The sequence below is a fragment of the Gracilinanus agilis genome, chromosome 1, assembly GCF_016433145.1.
Source record: "Gracilinanus agilis isolate LMUSP501 chromosome 1, AgileGrace, whole genome shotgun sequence".
NCBI lineage: Eukaryota > Metazoa > Chordata > Mammalia > Didelphimorphia > Didelphidae > Gracilinanus > Gracilinanus agilis.
The window spans coordinates 449,612,707-449,631,226 of NC_058130.1; the positions used below are offsets into that span (position 1 = coordinate 449,612,707).

Consider the following 18,520-nt stretch of genomic DNA (forward strand, 5'->3'; position numbering starts at 1 on the left):
TCTTTCTTTCTTTCTTTCTTTCTTTCTTTCTTTCTTTCTTTCTTTCTTTCTTTCTTTCTTTCTTTCTTTCTTTCTTTCTTTCTTTCTTTCTTTCTTTCTTTCTTTCTTTCTTTCTTTCTCCTTCTGCCAATATCAGTTCTAAAACAAGAGCAACAAGGGCTAGACAACTGAAGTTAAATGATTTGCCTAGGTTGACATTACTAGGAAACATCTGAAGTAAGATTTGAATCCAGCTTCTCCCAACCTCCAGCCCTGGAGTTCTATCTTCACTACCTAACTACCCCAGGAAGTGTTCTTTCCTAGATGGATGATTGACTTGACTCTTATCCAAATTTGCAACTTAAGCACTTAACTTCTGGGGATTAAGTGAAATAGTGGAAAGAGTCTTAGGTTTGCTCAGAGATAGCTTTAAATCATGATAAATCCTCAGCTGTGTGACGTTGAGCCAGTCATTTATGCTTATGCTATTCTATAAAATTATGGGATTAGATGAACTGATTCCTTAGGTCTGTTTTAGCTTTAAGTCCTATGATCTAGAATGGTTAGGTGGCATAGCAAATAGATAGCTAGACCTACAGTCAGGAGGACTTGGGTTCCAATCTGGTATTGGATGCTTCCTAGCTATGTGACCCTGGGTAAATCATTTAACCCCAACTGGCATGCCCATGCCTTTCTGTCTTAGAGTTGTCGCAGAGACAGAAAATAAGGTTTTAAAAGAAAATCCCATGATCTCCAGTAGAGGTGGAATGGGAATGGAAAAAAAGACAGGGAAATAGCAGACTTTTTAGTATTTTTTCTTTTCTTTTCTTTTTTTTTTTTTTGGACCAGATGTGATTTATTTAATCAGTGTAAGGAACTCTGGGCAAAGAAACTCCCTCTGTTTATGCAGATGAGCAATTATATTTATAGTCTTTGAGAGTCGTCGGGGCGTTGCAGAGAGCTGTACTGGGTTACACAGCCAGTCTGCTTTGACTTGGTTGAAAGATTGAAAGACTTGAACCTGGCCAGGTTCTGGACCAGCTTGTTACTCACCACACTCCCTCCCATCTTACCGAATGATCTTAGGCTTCAGCCAAGCCAAGGCATTTGGCACTTACTGCCTCTCCTTCAGAGCAGACTGAATTACTACCGTATTTTCCTTTTAGAGATAGTCCTGTTGAGAATGATGTGTGGGATAGTGTGACTGTCCCAAGCTGGAGCTCACATTTCAGTTGAGTGCTTCTTTTACATTTCAAGAGAGCAAAAGAAACAAAATATTCCCATCTTTGAGTGTAAACCCCAGGCAGTCTTAAATGCAATAAATATCTTCTAATAGATACCAAATCCTGTTTTTAAAACAAGGGTTTCCCCAATATTCTTTGGAGAATTTCTACAATTCAGCTAAGGGGAAGAAAAGATTCCAGTCCCACATTTCCCTTCTGGGCTTTTTGTGGCATTACCAATGAAACCCACAACCTTTAAAGCCACCGAGATGTTTACTGAGGAAAACCCAAGACTCCCATAGACAAAGCTTTTATGGTTGCTTTGACATATTTCTGGGGACCTGGGAGGAGGAACAGACAGCTCACTGGGTCTGGAATCAGGAAGACCTGAGTTCAAATAGAACTCCAGACACTTACTAGCTGTGTGATCCTGGGCAAATCACTTAATCCTTATTTGCTTCAGTTTCCCATTTGTAAAATGGAAACACACTGTAGAAGAAAATGGCAAACCATTCTAGTATCTTTTTTTTTTAACCCTTACTTTCCACCTTAGAATCAATACTCTGTATTTGTTCCAAGGCAGAAGAGCAGTAAGGGCTAGTCAATGGGGGTTAAGTGACTTGCTCAGGATCTCATAGCTAGGAAGTGTCTGAGATCATATTTGAACCTAGGACCACCCACCGCTAGGCCTGGCTCTCAATCCACTGAGCCACCCAGCTGGCCCCCATTCTAGTGTCTTTGCCAAGTAAAGATGGATCTGTCCATGGACTTATGAAGAGTCAGACATGATTGAATGCCTGAACAACATACTTCTACTTTGGAGGAGATGAAATATGTGCATATATGTTATGTCATATAATAAGAATATAATTAGCACATAATATTAATGGCATACATAATAATAAAATATGCAATATACAAACAATCCAAAATAATATCAAATTAGACATTACATTATATACTATAATGTTATATATTATCATATTATATTCCATATATACAGAAAGAGAAAGAGTGAGAGCTGGGGGAGGGGGAGGAATGAAGGGAGTGAGGGGGAGAGAGAAGAAAGAGAAGAGAAAAGAGAGAGAAAGAGAGGGAGAGAGAGAGAGAGAGAGAGAGAGAGAGAGAGAGAGAGAGAGAGAGAGAATGAATTTATTAAGTGCTTACTATGTGCCAAATATTATACTAAGGGGCAAAGTACAAATAGAATCAAATGAGATAAGCTCAAAGAATTTTCTTTCTTTTTCTTCCTTCCTTCCTTCCTTCCTTCCTTCCTTCCTTCCTTCCTTCCTTCCTTCCTTCCTTCCTTCCTTCTTTCTCTCTCTCACACACAGAGGTCTTTAACGAAGATTAAGGGAGCGGAGAGTTTCACAAAAAATAACCAAAACATTGAAACATATGACATTATAAGAAGTTTTACACAGATATAGTTCTCCATCTCTATCTTCTCATTTCTTCTTTGGGACCAAGCTTTGGACTATAGTTTCAACCAATTAATACAAATGCAATGGAATATTGAGTATTTTACAGACTCAGACTTTGGTGTCATTCACCCAAAAAGATAATTTAATTTGTGTAGAGGACATTGTCATCCCTTTTTCTTTAGATAAAAGTTTAGATTAAAAAAATTTAATAAAATTAAATTAATAAAGCAAAAAAAAATTCTAGACTACTTCAATATCCTAGGAAAGTGATATTTTATAGCCTTCTTAATGACTTTATTGTTAATATCAATCCTTATCCATCAATACCCTTGTGTAATATCTATCAGCCCTCATAGTCAATAAATTTTCCCTTAGTCTAACTTAAATCTTTCACAACACAATTCAAGAAATTTATTTGTTCTCCTTTCACACTACTGTGTATTATTGATCATATATTTTTAATAGTTCTGTACAGGACAGAATCAGGAGGCTAGCTAAAGTCAAGATGAATTACCCATTTTTATTACTGTTATAGTTAGGGCAGCTAAGTTACATAGTGGATAGAACACCTGTCCTGTAGTCAGGAAGACGAGTTCAAATCTGTCCTAAGACACATATAGCTGTGTGACCCTGAACGAGTCACTTAACCTGCTTGCCTCAGTTTTCCCATCTGTAAAATGAGCTGGTGACGGAAATGAGAAACCACTTCAGTATCTTCACCAAGGAAATCCCAAATGGGGTCAGGAAGAGTCAGGCATGACTGAACAGCAACAACAAATTACTGTTATAGGTAACTTGATTCATCTGACAAGACTGATACTGCTCATGTTCAGCTGGTGTTTTTTTTTTCCTTTAAGAAGAATTAAATTAAAATGTTTGGGAAAAGAATGGAAATGGAAGGAATCAAACACACTGTCTCTGGTTCATTACTATCTTGCTTTTTTTTAATAATGGAAGTTCCCATTTCTATGATTTTTATTGCCTGCAAAGTAGTTTCTCACCATAATCCTGTAGAACAGGCAGTATGATGTTACCCCTCTCCTAACCCATTTTACAAAAGAGCAAACTGAAGCTCAGAGAAGTTCAACAACTTGCTCAGGGTCCTACAGTTAGGAAGTGTCAAAGGCAGATTCACATCTAGTTGTCCTGATGATAAGGAAAGAGTTTTTTCCATTATCTTACACATCTTCCCATAAATTAGAGAAGTATCTTTTACAGATATTTCAAGGAAACACAGGGAAAATCATTGCCAATAACAAGATCCTGCCTTTACTTAATTAATTAATTCTTTCTGGAAACCATTGATACAGGGAAGATAACTATTGATGTCCAAAATTGTCTTAGGCTTGTTAATTGGCTGTAGACAGTATTTTCTATTTTAAGTTCTTTGTATCGAGAAATTTTCTTGCTGTACTAATTATGATGACTACAAAACTAATGATGTTGACAATAATCTTTGTGGTTGGGAGAAGTTAGCTATCAGCCCAATAATGATTCAACAAGATAATGAACAGAACATGAAACTGCTGACAAGGATGGCTTTCTCGGTGGCATGGTTCAAACAAAGTTCTAGTCATAGGCATATAAAGACTTCAAGGAAAATACACACCGAAAAGAAGAGGGAGAGAAAGGAAGAAGTCTTCTTTTTCCTGGAGATCTGTTTATTTGCCAGATAGTAAAGAAGGAATTTTCTTTTATACTTTGATTGAGAGCTCAGAATTTAAGAAAATTGACACCAGACCTGCTGAGATAGTTGGCTAAAAGTTTAGATGGGATTAGGAAATAAATAAGCAAGATCAATTCACTTCATTAATTGATAGTTTGAGATGAAATATTCTTCCACAGGTGAACAACACAATTTACATACTTTCTACACTAAATAAAAGGTAATTGGAGGTTATCTAATCTATTTCAATGTAATTGGTTTTCTTTGCAATCTTTAAAGTTTTATTTTATGCATCTAAAATCATTCATGGGGCAGTTAGGTAGTACAGTGGATAGAATGCCAGGTCTGGGGTCAGAAAGACTCCTTTTCCCGAGTTCAAATCCAGTTTTTAGACACTTGGTAGTTGTGTGACCTTGGGTAAGTCACTTAATCCTGTTTCCTTCAAGTTCCTAAACTCATAAAATGAGCTGAAGAAGGAAATGGCAAACTACTCCATTATTCTTCTCAAGAAAACCTTAAATAGGATCACAAAGAGTCAGATACAACTGAGATGACTGAGCAGCAACAAAAAATACATTATTCTGAGACAGAGTCTATAAGTTTTACTAAACTGCCCAGAGAGATATATGGCACATTATTTTTTCTAAAGACAATCAACAACAGTAGGCTGAAATGTAGAGGCTGGAATTTTTCAAGAGCAAGAAACAGGGGGCAGCTGGATAGCTCAATGGATTGAGAACCAGCCCTAGAGATGGGAGGTCCTAGGTTCAAATCTGGCCTCAGACACTTCCCAGCTGTGTGACTCTGGGCAAGTCACTTGACTCCCATTGCCTACCCTCACCACTCTTCTATACACAGTATTGACTCCAAGAAGGAAGGAAGGTAAGGGTTTAAAAAAAAAGAGCAAGAAACATCACAAGAAAAATTTCTCCGTATATAAGTGTGTGTAAATCACAAGGTAGAAAGGTTTACTTGCTAGTCCTTGTTGGCCTGCAGTTAGGAAAATCTTTAGTTGGATTTCTGTTCTCTTGGCTCTGACTTCATTTATTTGCGTGTTGCTGCCTGTGAGCTCAGCCTCAATGGTGGGAACTTGTCCTGTGATGCTGGGAAAATCATTTAACTTTCATTCCTCCATTGGTAAAATGGGGATAATGATTTTTGCTACCTGACTCCCAGGAGTCCTGTCAAATTCAATAAGATGATGATTTAATTCTATGATCTAAGAAATGTCCAGGAACATTGAGAACCCTCTAAAGACTAACAGCTGGTTTACTTGTTACCATGAAGCTGTCAGAGAGACAGACGTAGGCCAAAAAGGCAACCTATTGTCTTTTAAGTTCAGCCTTTTCCCAGCCAGGCATTTTCCACTTCTAATCCCATAATTTATTGCCTAATGACATAGACTTGTCTCATGTTTAATTACATAAGTGAGGCTATTAAAAACACGTTTATTGGCCATTTTCAGGGTCCAAAATACAGAAGATGAACAATATGTCTTTGTGCTATTGAATTTTAATGATGAGTTCAATTTTACTTTTCAGACTGTATACTGGTTATCTGGGGATGACTAGATATACCAGAAATCTCAGGATTAGCTTCTAATTGACCTGATGTTTTAAATAGGTTGAGTGAGTGGTGATGGGATTGAAAAGGACCGCAACATTATTCTCTTTCTTGAATCTATTCATCATTTTTCACTTTCTTTCACTTGTGTTCTCACTGGGATTCTGACACTCAACTTGCTTCCTCTTGGCTCCTTGGAAAACAAGTTTACCTTTCTTAGTCCCTGGGCTCTGTTGCTTTCTCTTCTTCATCTCTCAGGTTCTATGCTAGCCTTATGTGCCTGGAGTGAGATGGCAGCAGCAGAGCCAACACCTTAAAGAAGCACACAGCATCATTGAGCCTTCCCTGGCCTCTTCTCTGGGGTTAGAAAGGGCGAGGAACCCTTGGGAAGGACCAAAATAATAAATTCAGGGCTGGTGAGAAGTTAGTGGAAGTTCACGAATTGAACACTTTAGAAAACCAGCTTAGGTTCTAGAGATGAAATGTGACTGCAGGACTGGTATGAAAATAATAATAATAACTGGCTAGCATTTATATATCACTTTAAGACTGTCAAAGCACTTTCCATATGATATCCTATTCGATCCTCGCAACCACTTTGTTGGGTAGTTGTTATTCTTTTCCCCATTTTAATGATGAGGACCCTGAGAGAGGTGATCTGACTTGCCCAGAGTCACCTAACTAGTGAGATAGGATTCAAAATTGAGTCTTTCTAACTCCAAATCCAGCACTCTATCCACCAAGCCACCCAGCTGCCCCTAGAAGATACTTTACCTTTATTATATTTCTTCATCTTTAAAATGAGGAGTTTAGATAAGGTGATTTTTTAGGTCCAAAATCCTATAATCCTGTTTTCCTTTCTTTTTTTTTTGTGGGGGGGACTAATGGGAGGTGGGAGATCAACTGAAAAGAGATGCTTCCTCCAAAAGGTCTCTAACAGATACTGTAGAGAGCACATGAAATTGTACCATTATTGATTAATTCTTTCAGGCTAATCATTGCTTTTTCCATGCTTCTTCTTTAAAAGTCAATTTAGGAGCAGCTAGGTGGCTCTGTGGATAGAGAGATAGGAAGTCCTAGCTTCTATACATTTCCTAGATGTATGATGCTGGGCTAGTCACTTAAATCCCAATTGCCTAGCCCTTACTGCTCTTCTGCTTTGGGATTGGTACTTAATATCGGTTCTAAGACAGAAGAAGGCAAGAATTTGTTAAAAAGCCAATTTATATCCATTTTCACTCAGGACAGGCAATATTCTAATAGTCTAATATGTGTTGACGTGGAATCTAGAGACCCCAAACTTGGGGTTCATCAGATCTCACTAAGCCCACAACTTTGAGATTCCCTTCAGGGTAGATTCTCACGGGAACAGGGAACAAGCACAAGCATTGGGGGTCTCCAACCTACAAGCTATTTCTAAAACTTGGGGTTCAGATCTCACTAAGCCACAAGTTTGGGGTCTCTAGATTCCACGTCGACACATGCATCCCACATATCTCAGTATGAGTTGGTTTATCATTTTGCATCTAGTGATAGGAGACTAGTGTAACACTGGAGTTAGGGCTGTGGGGAGAATTTGGGTGCTAAAGAGAGAGAAAGGGTACAGAAAAGGGAGATGGATTATGCTGAAGACAAACATCACCTACTTCATCATATAGGTGATGACTATAGCCTAGGACCAACCCTGGTGGCCATGTAGATAATATCTGCTCACAGGAAATGGGAGTTCCAAAGCAGTTGTGGTCAAAGCTTGCTCCTGGCTCTCTCTAAATGCTCAAATCTAAATAACAGGCCTCTTTCCCCCATTTGCCTGTACATTGACTTCTTTGCTACCTACTTGGAAAAAGCTTCAGGTAAACCCAAATAGAAGTTTCACTGCCAGGCTAGGATAGATTCAGAAGAGTTTTTTGGAGACTTGCTTATTTGGTCCTTAACGTAAATCTCAACCGTGGAATGATTTTTATGGGTTAAAATGACCCCAGGAATAATTTAACTGTTGCTGATGGGGATTGAGAAGGAGACAAGATAATCAGGGAAATTGTGGATTTGTTGACCCTCCCAGGCTAGCCTATATTCATGAGGGCTCACAAATCTTCAGGCTTTTGTGTTTCGTCTCTTTAGAATTAGATAAAATGGAAATAGTATCAAAATCCCTGGCTATCATGAGGTTTCTTGGCCATGGAAATGCAAACAGTATGAGCTTTTGGAATTCAGTAACTGATAGAAGGGCTTAGGCAGGTGAGGACTTATGGCAGCTGCTCACAAACCACACCAGAGGAAGAATTAATGGGAAATTCCTTGAACTTTCAGACTGATCTTCCCCAAACTAGGGTGGGATAGTCAGCCCTTTGATGGCACCAAAATTGAGAATGTGACTGAGTCCTCTAGTAGAAACAATTGAATTTATCAAGTATTTATTTGCCTAATGTTTTACTAAATTTTTTTTATCCTTACTTTCTGTCTTAGTAACAATTCAAAGACAAAAGGGCAAGGACTAGGTAAATGGGGCTAAGTGACTTGCCTAGGGTCATACAGCTAGGAAATCTCTGAGGCCAGCTTTTAACCCAGGTCCTCCTGACTGCAGACCTGAGTTATCTTCTGTGCCACCTAACAGCCCCCATTAAAAACCGAACACCATACATAAACATACAATTAAAGTAGCTTAACAACCTTTATACTTAAATCATTTTCCATAAAGTATGAGAACACTATTTCAGTCTTTCCTTTAGGTCTCCATCAAAATTCTTTGTTCATTTTCATTTAGTTTTCCTCATATGATCATAACTAAGCACGCATTCCATTTTTCCATTTTTTCACATCATATTATTTCATAAAAGTCTTTTCAGTTTTTGTTGAATTCCTCATTTGAAAAAAGTGGAAGTGATCAAAAAGTCAGGGGCCTTATATACAACATGGGCATGTATTGACCAGGTAGTGCCATTTCCAGCCTGCTCCTTGACTTTTTGATGTCATTTCTTCTTTTTTTCCAAATTCAAATTTCCTGACCATTTTTTGCCCACCAAGATTTTACCCCCTTTGGGTCATGTGTGCATTTTGGCACTGGCGAATGAATGAACAACCTCAACCCTTTAGAAAACCCTAGATATTCAGAGTTATGTGCCGCTGTGGATAGCTCCCTTACATTTTACAAAGTCATTAATTCACCTGCTGGCAAATCTGGACCAGCATTTGCCTAGGATCTCTGACAAACTTGTGACATGGCTGGACAAAGTCTGATTTTTTTTTTTTTTGCACTCTACTCAGGATCCCATTAGAACTTAGATCAAGTCAACAGCTCAATGGTTCTATGAGGTGGACCTTTTCCAACCTAATCCAGTAGCAGTGGGACTGCCCGAATGGACCAGGGAGCCTAGCAGTCTTTCAGTTGGAAGAAGATACCTGTACGTATTGCTGGCAACACAGTTATGTGTTTGGCAGTAGATGGGAATACGAACGCTTGCAAGCACAAGGAACCATTAGAGGAGTTTATGTTTCGATTCAATTTATTATACATGCTTGGACCCAAATGATTGCGAGACACTAAGGCTGTTATTTAGCACTATATGTAACTTCATGTTAAGAAACATAATGAGCAAGAATGGTTAGTTAAAAGAAATGAGCAGATTGTGAAGTTTCTGCCTCCTTCCCACATTTCTTGCCCTGTCCTGGATTCTCTTTCCCCCTGCTTCCTTGTCCCTACAAATGAATTTCTTTCAGAAAGTAGATTTGGGGGGATATTTAGCGCTACTTTGCCATCAGGCAAAATTGCTAGTTTCTCTGACACAAAACTTTGAATTCATTGAATCATGCAAAGTTCAATCATTTAGATCTCAATGTGGACCTCTGCTACTATTATTCAACCACTTAAGGTAGCTGGGATTAAACAGCTAATTTTGTTGTTGTTCTGTGGAGTTACTAAGGCCAGATAGTGTTGTGGGGGAGAAGAGAGTAGCAGAAAAAGAATTTCTGGGTGGTTAGATCCAGCATTAGTCTGTGTCCCTCCAATGTTTTAATTTTCTTTTCTTTTATTTATTTTTTCCATGGTTACATGATTTTTGCTGTTTCCCTCCCCTCTTCCATCCCTCTCCTGGATCTGACAAGCAATTCCACTGGGTAATACATATATTATCACTCAAATCCTATTTCTGTATTATTCATTTTTATAAAGGGCAATCTTTTAAAACCAAAACCCCAAATCATACACCCAACATAAACAAGTTATAAGTCATATGTTTTCTTCTGGATTTCTGCTCCCACAATTCTTTCTCTGCATGTGAATAGTTTTCTTTCTCATAAGTCCCTCAGAATTGTCCTTGATCATTGCACTGCTGCTAGTAGAAAAGTCAGTTACATTTGATTGTCTCACAATGGCCCTTCAAATGTTTTTAAAGGAATGAAATGAAGTTAAAATGAAAACTAAGGGCAGCTTTGGAGGGGAGAACTAATAAAAATGCTGCATGTACTCTTAGACCCATGAGAAGAGGTAAAGGCAGTCCATTGGTTTGCCTTGAGGGTTGGAGGGTGTTGTTGCTGATTTCATGTATTATTTCAATTATATTTTTATATTTATATTATATTTCAATTAAATAATTATTTTGTATGTTATTTCAAGGCTTTTGGAGCATGAACTGTTCCCAGCCCAACACTGCTTTACCACATGCATTTTAATTTAAATTTACCCTGGTCAGTTCTGGGAGATGGAACTCAACTTCAGTGACTGCAAAGACTGAATGACCCTAAATTAGATCTAGTTTTGCTCTTTACCCCTAGCTAAGGTGATCACTTATTTACTTCGACGTGACAAATTGCAACCCAGCAGAGGAAGATTCCTACCAAGCAGGAAATTTATGGGCCATAACATCCTATGATCACCCTCCAAGCCAGCTCAGTTCTTCCCATGAGATTTCCAAATCCAAGCCTTCTTCCCTTACCCTTTATAGAGGAAACCGTCATGTAAGTCCTCCAAGTCTATTTTTAATACTATGAGACTGTTTTGTCAAGAGAATTACATAAAAGTGAACTCACATTTGATATATGTCCAGTTTATTTTTTTGGGTTTTGCCCTCACCTTATTAATTTTGAATGATATTTTTAAAATATTTTGATTGCTATCTTTTGTTTTTATATCATCTTCATTTCTATATGTTTAGAGCTCTGGACTTGAAATCTAGAAGATCTGAGTTTAAGTTCTCCCTCTTAAACTTATTAGATGTTTGACTGAGCAAGTCATTAAACAAGATTTTCTTTATCTGTAAAATGAAGCTAATAAATGTATAGACTTCACAGAGTTATTATCGAATGAGATAATTATGTGCAAAATGCTTTACAAATCTTAAAAGGAAGAAGGGTTGGGAGGGAGGGGGAAAAAGACTGAGACAGATTTTTGGACATAGCTAGTGTGAGAATTTGTTTCTCTTAGCTAAGCACATCTATCACATATTTGTAAGAAATTGTATTATATTATTGTTATGTTAAATATTGTGCTATGTTTTATATATATAAATGTTAATTAAAAAGTTATCTATTTATCAGCTATTATGATTAATATTCCACACCCCCTAGGCCATAAGCTTTTCAAAGAAGGGAGGAAAAGGCATTTTTTTTGAGTCTTCTCCAGGGTAAAAAACTTTATCATAATAATTCCAGTGTTCATTTTCCAGTTTTTTATAGTATAGTTTATATGATCTCTAAAGTTCATTATTAGATACATTTTTTCTTGGAGATTCTAGGTGTTCCCTGAGGGATTTGGGATGATTCTCTAATTTCAGTGGCTAATCCTTTCCCTCTCTCCCACCTCCACTAGGATATACTTCCCTTGAATCCTTTTGGTCAACCAGCCTTCAGGAGTTTTTAATTTTTAAGTTAAAATTTTTTTTACTTTATTTTTTAATTTTTAGGCATTTTAGAAAAGGATATTTACTAGTATTGTATGATAAGAATATTTGACACAAAAATCCTCCCAAAAGTCTGTGATTCATTCTATTCGACAGGTACATATATGGTCTAAGAGCATAAATAAAATATTCTACATTTATATAGTACCTCCAGTGTGCTAGAAATGGAACTAAATGCTTTATAAATATTATTTCATTTGATTCTCATTATAACTCTGAGAGGTAGGTGTTATTCTTATTTCCATTTTCTAGATGAGGAAACTGAAGTAAACAGGGGTTAAGTGACTTACCCAGAGTCACAGCTAGTATATGTCTCAGGATGCATTTAAATTAATGCCTTCCTGACTCCAGACCTGGAGCTATCTACTGAATACTTTAAATGACTTGCTTAGAGATTACCAGCTAGCAAAAGTCAGAGCCATGATTTGCCCAGAGTTTTTCTGACTTCAAGTCTAGCACTCTTTCTCTACAACACCACAGATATTCCAAAAGCATTTATTTACTGGAGACTGCAGTGCAATTACCCAGCCCCAAACACACATACACGCCCAGTTGCCCTTCTGTGACTTCTTTTGTCCCTTGAAGAAGCTAGCCTTGATGTTTGGCTTAATCTGATTTTCCCAGGAAAAAATGTTGAGGATGCACAGGGGACCACACAGCATGAACTGCCCCTGGCCGAAAGCCACTTGAAAAGATGCAGCTCTGGCTCAAGGCAGGCAGGAATGAGCCCCAAATTGGCCTTGGCACAAACTCTCGGTCTAAGCTTATTCCTTCCTGCCGACCATTCCACTGGGTTATCTTGTCAGAGGAGCTTATATACTCACTCCCAGGAACCTAGGAAAGATCTCAGAAATCATATATCTCATCAAAACACCTATATAAGCTACCAATTTATAGCAGAGCATTGGTAAGGGGATGTACACAACTGTCAGAGTTCATTGTGTTATCATTAGTCATTAAGAGAAGAATCTATTTGAGCAGGAGAAACATTAAGCTTTTCCTCCATTGTAGAAGACCCTAAGAGTTGATCCAAAAACTCCTAGAGGTAGGAAGTCTTTGGGTACACTAGAGACTCCCACATTTGTTTCCTAAAAGGTTTGCTGATGTCTAGTCTTTTGTGGCCAAGAATGAAAGTCTCTTTTTTTAGGGCATGAGATGGAAGATTTGAAATTAGCTGGCCATAGGCCTAGGGAAATGAAAATTCCCAGAACTGATATTGTTATTGGCTGTGTATAAACATCAGATCTCCAGTAGGACCTCTGGCCTTGGAGCTATGAGAATGATGGAAGGCAGAAAGCTTAGGCAGATTAATAGCTTTGTGGAGATTCAAGGGGCTATGTTTGGCCCAATGGCCAATTTTAAAAGGCATAAAGGAAAAAAGGTGCCAGGTAAAATGGGTACAGTTATGGGAAAATATTCGTTTTTGTCATATAGGTAAAATATCTCTTTGTAAAGAAGTAGGCAATCTTGGGATGTGGAGAAATAAATGGGGATGGCTAAGTTAAGGCATGAAGCAGGTAAGGGATGAATATAGGAAGGTAAGGGATGATTTGGGGAATATAGGAAGGGGCTGCTCAAACAGGCTAGTCACCGAGGCTAGAGACAGAGGGTAAGTACTGGGAGTAAATAGGCTGGGTCCTTCAGGAAGGGCTATCTCTGTGATACCAGAAGAATTGGGTCAGCCAGAAATGTTGTAAGTCTGGCTGAAGGATCTTGTTGTTAATTTCTAAGGTCCCTTGAGGGAGGAGAAAAGAGGCTCCTCCCTGCCAGTCAAACTAAAATCTACAGGAAGTCTCCACTGGCTACTTCCTGTCCAAAATGGATGCCCAGGTTTGACCTCAAGTAATAAAAATAAAGTTATTCCTTCCCTCTTCAGCCTTTGCCCTAATATCAAGTATGATTCACCAGAGGCTTTTGTGTAGATATCAAAGGGAATTTATTAATGTCAGGGATAAGCAGAAGGAAAAAGGGCTTGAGGGTTTTGTAACTGCTGCTAGGGAGAAAGCTGGTGCTGGGGGAAGGGACACAGGAGAGAGTCAGACTGAGAGAGGCCTGCTCTCTCAGTCAGGGAAGGTTTCACTGCCCTGAGGTAAAAGTATTTTTTCAGATCACTAGATAAAGGGATAGCTTGATTTAGTTTGTCCTTCCTGCCTACAGAAGCTAAAACCATGATGTCTAACCACCAAACCACCCTTCCTCTCAGGGCCCAATGGGGAAATCCAGGGAAAATAGCAGGATGTAATGGAGAGGTCAGGGAGAAGTCTAGAAAGAACAGACAAGGTCCCAAAATGCCCCAAAGGCAAAAGACCCTTCAGTTGGAACTTCAGGGCTATTTATAGCCTAGCTCTAATGGTTTTCCATTGAGCCCAGCCCCCAAGCTGGTTCAACATTCTAAACCTTTCTAACTGACAAAGTGTTACAGTTGTTTTGCAAAAGCAAGGGCTTTTGCTGCCACCCTGCATTACATGGGAAAATACTCATTTTTGTCATATAGGTAAAATATCTCTTTGTGGAGAGTGAAAATAATTTACATTGATGTAATACTTTATTACTTTGAAAATATTTTTCCATGTATTGCTACCTTGGTTGTAATCGACTTCAACAGTAATAGCTAGCATTTATATAGTGCTTTAAAGTTTAAAAAGTACTTTATAAATATTAATAAATTTGATTCTCACAATAACACTGAGAAACTTCGATGATCCTCGCAATTTGGTAACTTGCCCAAGGTCACACAAGTAGGAAGTATTTGAGGACAGATTCTATCTATCTACAACAACTTTATAAGGAGGCAAGTAATGTTTTTCTAGAGAAGAAAGGATAAAAGATAAGGGGACTGGATTTATGATTTCATTCAAAAGAAGCTCCTGAGTGAGAAAACTCCCTCTACCAGTGTAGGTCAGTACCTTCACGGTCTAGGGAAGTGAGAGCTTGAGTAATTTGCCCACATGGGAAAACTAAGGTTCATTAAAAGTGTTAGAGTGACTTAACAAGCTCAATCAGCTAGTAGGTAGTGAGGTGGAGACCTGAGACCAGATCTTTGGACCCTAATTTACAGGCTTTTCCAGTGAAATGCTTTGCCCTCCAATAAAAAAGAGCAAAGAACTTTAGAAGGCAAGATTTAAGTTATCCCTTGTGAAATAAGAGTAAAAAGGTTGGTTTGGTTGGTTAGTTTTGACATTTATTGGTGTTAAATCTGTATGGATTTAAAAGCCAAATTAGGGAGGCAACCAGGCATGGTGGAGAGAAAGCTAGTCCTGGAGATGGGAAGAATTGATTAGATACCAATCCTGATTTGGTCATATTCTGACTGTATGACTGGTGAAGACTCAACCTCTCAGGGCAACAAACAAAATGCTAAGACTATAATTTTCAAGGAAGGCATCCACCTGGATTAATTGGTTACATGGACCTACATTGCTAATCACCAGGATTTAATGGTGGAGAGAAGACGCTGGAATGGCAATTGGAGCTGATATTAGAGAAAGCCATTGCCCCTCAGTGCCCTTGGCACTAATAATCCTTCATTCACATCCTGACTCCCTGATCACAGTGTGAGAGTCTGATTCTCCTGGTTCTCCATTGCTATTTTCAGTCAGTCTCTGGTAAAGTTACCACCATTATTGAGTAATCATTCCTTTTTTTTTGAGGTTCATTCAATCCCTGTTCACCACCCAGGCAAAATTCTATTATTTCTGGACTTTCATAAGGCTCTTCTTCCTTCTTCAAAAAATTTAATGCATGGCTTCTAGTCAGAAAGACTCCTCATCTCCTGCCTTCGTATTAGTGGGCTTTGTGGTTCAGTCATGTCTAACTCTTTGTGACCCTGCTTTTTGGGATTTTCTTGGCAAGAATACTAGAGTAGTTTGCCATTTCCTTCCTCAGGGTTAAAGCAAACTGAGATTAAGTGATTTGCCCAGAGTCACACCATTAATGAATATTTGAGGCTGGATTTGAATTCAGGTCTTACTGACTCCAGACTCAGTTCTATCTGCTAAGGCACCTTGCTGCCTCCTATTAGGGGACTATAACATAAATATTTTAAAAATATCTTCCCCTATTACATGTAAAAGCAATATAAAAATATTTGGGTTTTTTTAATGTTACTTAATTTCAAATGAGCCATCAAGGTAAATATTCTATCCATCCCTAATTGATTTGCTTTCTTACCCCCAAAACAGTTCTTCTAAACCTTCTTGTACCTCCTCATGCCCTTCATAGTATTCTTTTCTGTGATTCTTAGTTAAGACCTTGATTCATATTTCATTAAAAAAAATGAGACCATTCACTAAGAATCCCTCTCCCTCTTTTTCCTTTCTCCTCATCTCACATCATTCGTATATCTTTCCCTATTTCCTTCTCCTTAATCTTGGTCTTGTATGAAGAAGTGACTGTTCTCTTTGATTAAGCCAACTCTTCTACATCCCCTTCCACCTTCACCAGCAGATTGCATCTACTTTCATCCCCATTCTCTCCTGTATCTTTAATCTTTCGCTTTTGACTGGTTTCTTTCTTCTGCTTACAAATATTCTTCTCTTTTCATCCTTAAAAAACTCACACTATTTCCTATCTCTGCTAATTATTGTCCTTTATCTTCACTCTCTTTACTTAGCTCAATTTCTTAAGAAAGCTGCCTCCACTTCTTTTCTTTTCAGTTATCGCTGCTGTTGCTGCTGCTGCTGCTGCTGCTGTTGTTGTTGTTATGGCCAATTCTTTTTTACTCTATTGGGGGTTTTCTTGTGGTTTTCCATTTCCTTCCCCACCTCATTTTACAGATGAGGAAACTGAGGCAAACAAAACTAAGTGACTTGCCAAGAGTCACACATCTAGTAAATGTTTGAGGTCAGATTGGAACTCAAGAAGAGGAGCCTTCCTGACTCCAGACTTGGCATGCTATCCATTATGCCACTCTTTTCTAAATAAACCCTCTGCAGTATAAATTCTGATCTCATTGTTCAAATGACACATCTCCTAAGTTACTACTCATTGCTTAATTGCCAGACCTACTTGTCTTTTCTCAGTCTTCATCCTTTTTGACCTTGCTTCAGTCCTTAGCAATGTAGACTCTGTATTCCTCTTGGTTCTTCTACCTGTTTGCTCCTTCAATGCTGAATCTTCATTCAGGCCATATCCACTGTGAGTTTCCTCTAAAGTTCTGTCCTATCTTTCTCTCTTATCTTTTCCATATACTTTCTCACTTAGTGTCCTCACCAGCTCTGATGGGTTCAATTACTATCTGCATAGAAATGATTTCCAGATTTATCTATCCAGCCCTAATTTTTCTCCTGAGTTCCAGTTGCACACTGTCACTTTTATCAAATCAGATATCCACTAAAAGTCTCAAACTTCACAAACTTGTTATCTTTTCCTTCCAAACCCATTCCTCTTCCCAACTTCCCTGTTCCTGTTGAGGGTACCATCATCCTCCAGGTCCCAGAATTATCTCTTGCCACTCTAATCCACCTTTGACTACTGCCCAGGTGATTTATCTAAAACATGGTCTACCAATGTCACTCTCCTGCTCGATGAGTTCCAGTGGTGCTCCCTATTACTTCCAAGGCCAAATATAAATGTCTTTTTTTGGCATTTCAACCTCTTTGTAATTTGACCCCTTCCTTTCCCTCTAGATTTTCCTCTTACTCTCCTTTATTTACTCCATGTTTGAAAGCACATTGATCTGCTTGCAATTCCTTGATGGTGACCCTCCATCCCAAATTTCTGTGTCTGTTGCACTAGCCATTTCCCTTGCCTAGAAATGCATTGCCCCATCACCCCTGTTTCCTAGTTTCCTTGATTTCTTTCAAGACTCAGTTCAAATCTGACCTACTCCAAGAGACCTTTCCTGGATCCCCAGCTGCTGATGTCTTCTCTTTTCAAAGAAACTTTGATTAACTCTGTATATATCTTCTAGTAACCTAATTGTTTACCTATTGTTCCCTCCAATAAAACATGAGGTCTTTGAGGATTATCTTTTTTTGTCCTTTTTGTCATATTATTAGCACCTAACCCAGTGCCTAGCATAGAATAAGGAGCATTTACTAAGTGCTTATTAATTTGACTTGACTTTTTTTTCTTTAATGGGACTCATTTTGCCCAAAATTGTCTATTCAGGGTAGCTAGTACATTATTTGTTTCCTCGACAGAATAGGAGATGAATATTTACTAGCCTTAGTCCAAAGACTTTTAGTTGGTTGTCATCTGTCACTTGGTGGCACATGTATTTGTATGTCCAAAGGAGAGGGCATCAGCACTGAGCAGGCATAGCATAACATAGTATAAGATGGATTATAATAAATCAGAAGTATAATTTACAAAAAAGTATTTTAGATCCCCACCCTTAAATATCACCAGGGAAGTAAAATTCCTTGTTGTTACTATCTATAATGCTTCCTTCTACTAAAGTGCTTAATAAAATAATTTGAAGAATTCAGTAAACAAGAGTTGAGCAACAGCTATCAGCAGCATCTAATATGTTGAATCAAGCTTCTTTATCAAATTTTCAAAATGCATATTTTTTATGCTCAGGGCAATTAGAAATCAAAACAACATTTAAGTTGCCTTAAAAAAATTTTTTTTTCCAAGGAGTAGCGTAGAATCACTGAACCTACAGTGCAGTTTCCTAAATATAATTAGCTGTTTCCCCCCCCCCCTTTTTTTTGTTTAATTTTGTACCCAACTTATTATCCATCTCCAGGTCTTTGATCTCTCTCTCTCTGTCTCTCTCTCTGTCTCTCTCTCTGTCTCTCTCTCTGTCTCTCTGTCTCTCTCTCT

The 18,520-nt window shown here is 38.2% G+C and overlaps 1 pseudogene; it reads right to left on the reverse strand.

Annotated features, from left to right (window-relative positions):
- LOC123252759 overlaps positions 1–18,520 on the reverse strand; it is a 197,541-nt pseudogene that overhangs the window by 38,494 nt on the left and 140,527 nt on the right.